The following is an 8,476-nucleotide window of genomic DNA, read 5'->3' as shown; positions in this document are numbered from 1 at the left end:
CAACTCACATCTAACCGTGCACGTGCCACCACCTGAAGGGCTCTAGCGCATCTCTTTGTGCGCCTAAGTTATTCCCTTGCGGAGTAACTTAGCGCGTTTCTTCCATCTGGGTGAAATCGCACATTCCCAGGAGAACGCCAGGTGTGGCTGGACTAGGCACACTCACCAAGCATTGCTCTCTGCATACACGATTTCCCCTTCACGATGCCATGCACGTAATGGGTTGAGAGAGTAACCAATCACTGACCGGTTCACTGACTCCCTCAGGCCACTCTCGTGCACGACTATACCGACGAGGAGCTCTTCTTTCTCTGAGGTATGATCATGCGAGGTCCATGTGTAACGCTCTCGCTGTGAATCTCAGTCCCAGTTTAACTGCGTGTAACACGAGACCCCGATGACCATGCACCCGATGACTGATCGGTGCTCTATTGCTTCTCGCGTTCTCCCCCGGGTGTTTATCTTGGAACTGATCTGTCGGTGGCCACTCGGTTACTGACCACCGATCTCCATACCGGGGGATCTCCTCCATGATTACTCTGCCACCTGATCCACGTGTCCCCCAGCAAGTGGTCCATGTGGTTATCTGCTGCTGACGTCATTGACTACCGATGACCGATCGGATCACAAGCCCCCTAGTCTCGAGCTGTGAACTCGTTCTCAGCAAAGAGACTAAGTGGTCGCGCTCTCGGTCCACGTGGCAAGTGGAGCCGCATCACGTGCCACCTCACGTGTTGCCCTTTAACGTTACAACTTCCTTTCTTAATCTTGCGACACGTGGCCGCATCAACGGCCAGCGTGGAGTGTCGCTAGCGCTTCCCTTATTCAAATAGGCGCACGTTTTCACTGTTTCATCATCTTCTTCAACACTCTCAGGCTCACTTTGAATTCCCTCTCTGCGTGCCCATCTTCCTTCAAGCTTTCTACCTCCAAACCTTTCGCGATCACTCAAAGGTATGGTTTTTCTTCTTCCTTGGTCTATTTAGGCTCTTTTCACCGATTGCATTCGCCCCTTTCATTATCATGCATTCATCTTCTCTTTTTTTCCTCTTCTCGACCCGCGCTAGGGTTTTCGCGCCCCTCACTCTGCTTTCTGCTTCTCCCTCTTCCTCTTTTTCGCCTGGACATTTCTTTCTTCTTCCCTTCTGATGAGAATCAACTAAAGGTGGCTTTTTATAATGAAGAACAAGATCATTCGCCTTCACATTTAAAGTTTTTCTTGTTAATCTTTGCAAAAGATAAAGCCCAAGCCCAAGCCCAAGCCCAAGAAGGCCAAAACCTACAAAAGCCCAAAGACCATCCCATGAAGGGCAAGGCCAAGTTTTAAATAAATATTGTTTAGAAAGGTGCTTAGAGGGAAACATTAGAAACCTCTATTGTTAAAGCATCTTTTAGTCTTTAGTTAAGAGTCTTAGGGGGGGTGTATTAGTAGATAGGTGTAGGAGTAAATAAGGAGGTGCCAAAGTGAGAGAAAGGATCACACCTTCCTCATGCCTTGTTTTAGGCGCAAATTCTAGAAGCTTTTTGGGAGGGAGTTTTTTTGAATTTGTGTAGCTTACATTTCAGCACCTTAGGCTATAAATAGAGGTGCTCTCTTTGTAAAATTCATATTGGAATTAATCTAAGAAAACTCTACTCAAATTTTGAGTGACCTTTGGAGAGCTTTTGGAGCCTTCTTCTCTAGTCTTATCTTGATGGATCAATGGAGTCCTCAAGTGGCGGCATCACTCTCATCTAGGAGCATTCCACACTTCTAGTGGCGAGATCATCCATCCTCCTTCCATCTTCATGAGCATTCTCTTCTCCTTCCTTTCTTCTTCTTCAATTGTTCATGTTGCTTTGTGTTCTTGAGTTTTTCAGTTTTGGTTTTTCTATTTTCCAGCACTTTGTTCTGTTTTTGTTCTTAATTCTGTTCGGTTCATATGAATTGTTGTTTAATTCTGTTCGGTCATTCTAGTTTTCATTCCTTTGTTGATTCAATTTGACAATATTTCGTTCATCCAAATGAGTTTGGGATTTGGTACTAGTTATTGGTGAGTTCTTGTCTTAGAACCATGATCCAACTCTAAGAAAAGTGCCTCTATATTTTCCAGCTCAAGGTGATTCCTAAAAATGTCAAGAATCTTGTTCTATGTGGCTATTGGAATCACATCACCTTCCTCTGTTTTTCACGGAACCATTCATCATTTCTTCTTCTCCCATTCCTCTGACCCTTCATTTTTCTCCATTGCAGTTATCTCGCAATGGCTCGCTTAAAACAAACCGCTTGAATCGTCGCCTCGTCTTCTGGTGCACAGCCTTCACCAAGTGCACCGGCGCCGCCACCACCCGATGCAACCTCCTACCATGACAACGCCAGGGTCTACGACTGGGCTCCCTTGGCGTTGCTGGCCGAAACCTCCACCCTACTACCGCAGGGTCACCTCAAATCCCTTCTGAGCAACGACCCAGATGAGCCTTCTTGCGCCGTCGACAGGGAAAACGATTTTAATATCCGTATACGCATTCCTCCTCGAGGGATGCCCATCTATGCGGATGACAGGGCCACCAATGGGGTGCCCTTCACCTTCGTCTACTCCGCCATCTTCAAGAGGTTGAAGTTGCGCCTGCCCTTCACTTTCTTTGAGAAGGAGCTGATGATGGAGCTAAATGTCGCCCCCTGCCAGCTCCATCCGAATGCCTGGGCTTTCATACGGGCATTCGAGATCCTCTGCAACTACTTCGGGCATAACGCCTCCGTAGATGTATTCCTATACTTTTTCGAGGCGAAGAACCCCGGGGACAGGTCCTAGGTCAGCCTGAACGGGGTTGCTGGACGGGTGCTCTTGGGCCTGTATCAGCAATCCTTCAAGGATTGGAAGAGCAGGTTCTATATGATATCTGCTACCCCGCAAAGTCCAACATTGCTCGAGGGGTTTCCCCTTTATTGGGTTCCTAGAGTTGAATTCAAGAAACCCCGTGGCCTCGAAGTCATGGCCCCTTACGAGCGCGAACTATGTGGGCTGTTCCTAGGGGCAAAGTACAGCTCAGCTCTTCTCATCAAACACGAGTTTGATGTGCTGGCTCTGAAGAAGTACATAGGTAGGCTCTTCTTCTTTCACCTCTTAGGATACTTGCACATACTCATGCATACTTGCATACATTTTGACCCACTTGCATAATTATGCCATCTAACTCTTTCTTTTTTCTTTTTTCTTTTTTTCTTCGATGTAGACATGACTTCAGGGAAGGAAAGGAGGAAGGCATTGCTGGAGCTTGCCCGAATCCAGGGCGCCAAGATGATTGGCTCTTCTTCTTCCACCACCGAACCCATCGCAGCTCCTCCTCTCTCGGTCGCGCCAGCTGAAGGCCCCGAGCCAGTGAGGAAAAGAAGAAGGCTAGCGAAGGCCCTTCCTTCATCTGCCGCAACTGCTGCTGCCCCTACCCCCTCAACCGAAGAGGAGAGTTCTGGCTCTCCTCTTGTACACCGCAAGAGGAAACTTACAGAGGTCGGGGGGGCTTCATCCCTTCAGCCTGGGGAGATTGAAGTGGTGGAGATAGAGGAAGGTTCAGCCTCGCCTCTTTCTGCTCAACCTGCCCCAGCGCCAACATCCTTCCCCTCACCCCAACAACTACCATCTCCAGCTCCTCGACCACCATCTCCAGCTCCACTTCCATCTCCTCCCCCAGCAGGCCAAGCTCTTGGTCAATCCACTCCACCTGCTGGGGGCGATTCTGCTCACTCGGGGGATCCCCCGGGACTTCTCGCATCGCCACCACCACCACCAACCTCCACTGCTACTGCTGAAGGTGGTGGGGGCAGCTCGTGACCAAGCGGCTCTGGAGCTAGCAATGAGAATTTCAGCCGAGTCATTGCTTTGGTCCGACAGCTCATTCGCAGCCGGGAGCTTATCGAATGGAACGGAGAGGAGGTGGACATGCACTTGGCTAAGCAGATAGTGCTTTCCCTGGAGTTTTCCACCCAGCACCGCAAGCAACTAATCCTGGAGAAGAGGATCAAGGAGCTTGAGCATGACAAGGTGATGAGAATCAACTAAAGGTGGCTTTTTATAATGAAGAACAAGATCATTCGCCTTCACATTTAAAGTTTTTCTTGTTAATCTTTGCAAAAGATAAAGCCCAAGCCCAAGAAGGCCAAAGCCCACAAAAGCCCAAAGACCATCCCATAAATAGCAAGGCCAAGTTTTAAATAAATATTGTTTAGAAAGGTGCTTAGAGGGAAACATTAGAAACCTCTATTGTTAAAGCATCTTTTAGTCTTTAGTTAAGAGTCTTAGGGGGGGTGTATTAGTAGATAGGTGTAGGAGTAAATAAGGAGGTGCCAAAGTGAGAGAAAGGATCACACCTTCCTCATGCTTTGTTTTAGGCGCAAATTCTAGAAGCTTTTTGGGAGGGAGTTTTTTTGAATTTGTGTAGCTTACATTTCAGCACCTTAGGCTATAAATAGAGGTGCTCTCTTTGTAAAATTCAGATTGGAATTTATCTAAAGAAACTATACTCAAAATTGGAGTGAGCATTGGAGAGCTTTTGAGCCTTCTACTCTAGTCTTATCTTGAAGGACCATGGTTTCCTCAAGTGGCGGCTTGCACACTCATCTAGGAGCATCCATACTTCTAGTGGCGTGATCATCCAACCATTCTTCCATCTTCATGAGCATTCTCTTCTCCTTCCTTTCTTCTTCTTCAATTGTTCATGTTGCCTTGTGTTTTGAGTTATTTTAGTTTCGGTTCTTCCATTTTCCAGCACCTATATTCTGTTTTGTTTCTTAATTCTGTTCGGTTCAATTGAATATTGGTTTATTTCTGTTCGGTCTTTTCAATTTTAATTCCTTTGTTGATTCAATTTGACAATATTTGGTTCATCCAAATGAGTTTGGGATTTGGTACTAGTTATTGGTGAGTTCTTGTCTTAGAACCATGATCCAACTCTAAGAAAAGTGCCTCTATATTTTCCAGCTCAAGGTGATTCCTAAAAATGTCAAGAATCTTGTTCTATGTGGCTATTGGAATCACATCACAAGGAGTCACTGCAAAGTGACTTTGAGGCTGCCCAAGGGTCCGTAGATCTGATGAGGGGTATGGTGGAAAAAGCCAGGGGAGAGTACCTAGCGCAGGTCCAAGAGACCATCAAGACTGAGATCTTAATGGGGCAAGCCGTCAACTCCCTGGACTGCGAGGTGGTGCAACTGCGGAGCATGGTGATCCACCTGGAGGCCGAGACCTCCTCCCTGCACCAACTGAACTCACAACTAGTGGGGGAGCTCGAGTCTACCAGGGAAACGGCCGCTACTGGGGAGAAGAAGCTTGAGGAGGTGGTGAGCAAGCTGTCTGCGGCAAAGGGCTAATTGGAAGAAGCTGCCTCTTCCATTGCTGCCCTTACCACCGAGAAAAATGTTGCGGAGGCCTCAAAGCAAAAATTAGAAGCTAAGAACGCCGACCTTATGAGTGTGGGTGCTGAAGCCCTTGCTGACGGATTCGAGCTGGCGCTCGAGCAGATCCAATGCGTTCTCCCGGATTTGGACCTCTCACAGTTCAGCATTTATCATGAAGTGGTGGATGGAAAGCTCATTCCTCCTCCTTGAGCTCTTTTTCTTTTTTGTAATTTTATACTTCTGCACAACTTTTGTACTTGGAATTTATATAAAACTTGGTGTGAATACATACTCGTTTCGGCTATAAGCTTCTTCTCTTGTACTTTCTTGAGCTTCATCTTTCTTTATGCACACGACTAACTGTTAGCTAGCTTAGGTTTAGCGCGATCTTGTACTCTTTGATCTTGGCCTCTACTTGATCACGACTAGCTACTCCCTTAGCTTTGTATTTAACAGTTCTTATGCATAGCTTTGTACTGGATGACTGACTAGGCGTAGTCTGTCTGCCTCAGCTTGTTGTGTAAGAATTTGTTTGGAAAAGTTTCCTCCGACAAGGCAAGACTGATCAGTCATCGTTCTTCAAGCAGCGTACCCACCAACAACTCATCAGTCATCGTTCTTCGGGCAGCGTACCTACCGACAACTCATCAGTCATCGTTCTTCGTACTTCACTTTGCTTCTCTGTCGCTCTAGCGCTAAGTGCATAGAGGACATCGATCGTCAGAGGTGATACCTTGTTTGGCGAAACTTGCTCAACTGCGTGAACTCAGCAATACTTGAACTTGACCCTCCATGTACCGCTTTTAACTCGAGCAAATTGTTTAACCTTATAACAAACTTGGCAAACTGTTAACTCAAAGTAAACTTGAGCAACTATCAACTCTTCGGTGATGTCGTTCAATAAAACTTGTGAACTTAAGGCAACAAATCTTAACATAAAATCACTTACTAGGCAGCAGGTTCTGACTCAAACTAGTATTAAAATACAGTTTACCTGATCTGCCAAGTGAAATCCCCCCTACTTCTGTCATCACCCGGAACTCTTCTGATCTGGTACTCACCGCACAACCCCTTTACTGTCTCAACTTTCACGCCATAAGGTTCTGGCGATGTTACCTTTCTTCTTTTCATGACCTGATCATTGTTCCCTCATCTAGGGGTAGAGGCGCCTTTCGGATCCTTCTCTACCTCCCTGAGTTTCAGAACAATGATCTGGTCTTACTGGGTCAATATTGATGTTTCACTTAAAAGGGGAAAGACATTTTCCTTCCCTTCTCACCACTTAAGGTCACAAACACCCCTGACTTTTCAGCTTATCTTGCCTGAACTCACTCGGTGAGAAGGACTTTATCTTGCCTGAACTCACTCTAAGGTGAGAAGGACTTTATCTGGTGCCTCAACTTGCCCAGGGTGTACATCTCCACCCCCCCTGGATGCACTGAGGACTTTTAATCTTGCCTCTATCTGCTGGTGCAGAGAGGTCCTTTAATCTGTTCTCGCCTGCACTCGCACAAAGTCGAGGAGGACTTTATCTCTTTCTCGCCTCAAGACGCGCGAGGGCGTCGAGGTCTTTAATCATTGTTGGTGCCTCCGATCGCCGAAAGACGACGAGGTCTTTAAAACATTTAACTGATGCCGCCGATCGCCGAAAACGACGGGGACTTTAAAACTTTTAACTGATGTCGCCGATCGCCGAAAAACGATGGGGACTTTAAAACTTTAACTAAGAGCATGCAATACGATTTTACTGTTGCCCTAGATCACATACGAGTAATAAGGCCTTTTTTCTAAAACTCTCGAAGCCATAAGCATGCAAACATAGAAGCTTTAAACTTTGAAAAACTCTTCTTTATTGGGTGGCCTCATTAAAAAGCCTCCTTAGGGAAAAAAGAGTGCCCCCTTGAAATTGTTTTAACAGAAACTATTCAAATCTCTTCATATTCGTCTTTACTTACAAGGCTTTAACTGTAATACGACTTGAGATGTGTGGCGTTCCAAGTGCGAGGAATCGCCCCTCCTTCTAACGTCTCCAAGCGGTAGGCGCCACTCCCGAGCGCCTCGGTTATTCTGAACGGTCCCGTCCTCTTGGGCGATAACTTGTTCTGCATCTCATACTGATGGGCCTTCCTTATCACCAGATCGCCGCTTCTAAACTGCCTTGACATTACCTTAGAGTTGTACCTTCGCTCAACTCTTCTCTTTACTGCTTCGGCTTTCACTCTCGCCTCCTCCCTGACCTCATCCAGCAAATCCAGATTCTTTCTTCGTTCGAGTCTTCCGCCACGACGTTCTGGAATCTCGGTGAGCTTTCCTGGATTTCGACTGGAATCATCGCATCACATCCATAAACCAAACTAAAGGGGGTCTCGTTGGTTCCTGACTGCTCAGTGGTATGGTATGCCCAAACTATGCGGGGTACCTCTTCAGCCCACGATCCCTTAGCTTTCTCTAATCTTCTCTTTAAACCTCTCAGCAACACCCGATTGGCAGACTCCACTTGGCCATTCGTCTGTGGGTGCTCGACGGATGCAAACACCTGTTGTATCCCCACCTCTTCGCACAGCTTTTTCAAGAGGTGACTTGCAAACTGAGTCCCATTGTCTGACACCAGGCGTTTAGGCACACCAAACCGGCACACTATGTTCTTCCATACAAAGCTCTCGATCCTGTGTGCGGTGATCTGGGCCACTGGCTCCGCTTCGATCCACTTGGTGAAGTATTCAATCGCCACTACCAAGTACTTCATCTGCCTGATCGCCAATGGGAAGGGTCCCAGAATGTCAATTCCCCAAGTATGGAACGGCCAGGGGCTGTAAATCGACTTCAGCTCTTCTGGGGGTGCCTTATGCCAATCGGCGTGCTGCTGGCATTGCTTGCAACGCTGGGCGTATCTCTTGCAATCTTCTCTCATCGTGGGCCAGTAATAGCCTGCACGGATAGTCCTTGTCGCCAGCGATCGACCTCCAATGTGGCTCCCGCAAATTCCCTCATGGAGCTCAGCCATAATCCTCGTGCACTTCTCTCTGTGTATACATACAAGGAAGGGGTGTGTGAATCCAAACCTGTACAGCTCACCGTCAATAAGGGTAAACTTGCTGGAGCTCT

This window comes from Phaseolus vulgaris, chromosome 5, assembly GCF_051622355.1.
Source record: "Phaseolus vulgaris cultivar YP4 chromosome 5, ASM5162235v1, whole genome shotgun sequence".
Taxonomy (NCBI): Eukaryota; Viridiplantae; Streptophyta; class Magnoliopsida; order Fabales; family Fabaceae; genus Phaseolus; species Phaseolus vulgaris.
Note: the sequence above shows the minus strand (reverse complement) of the source record.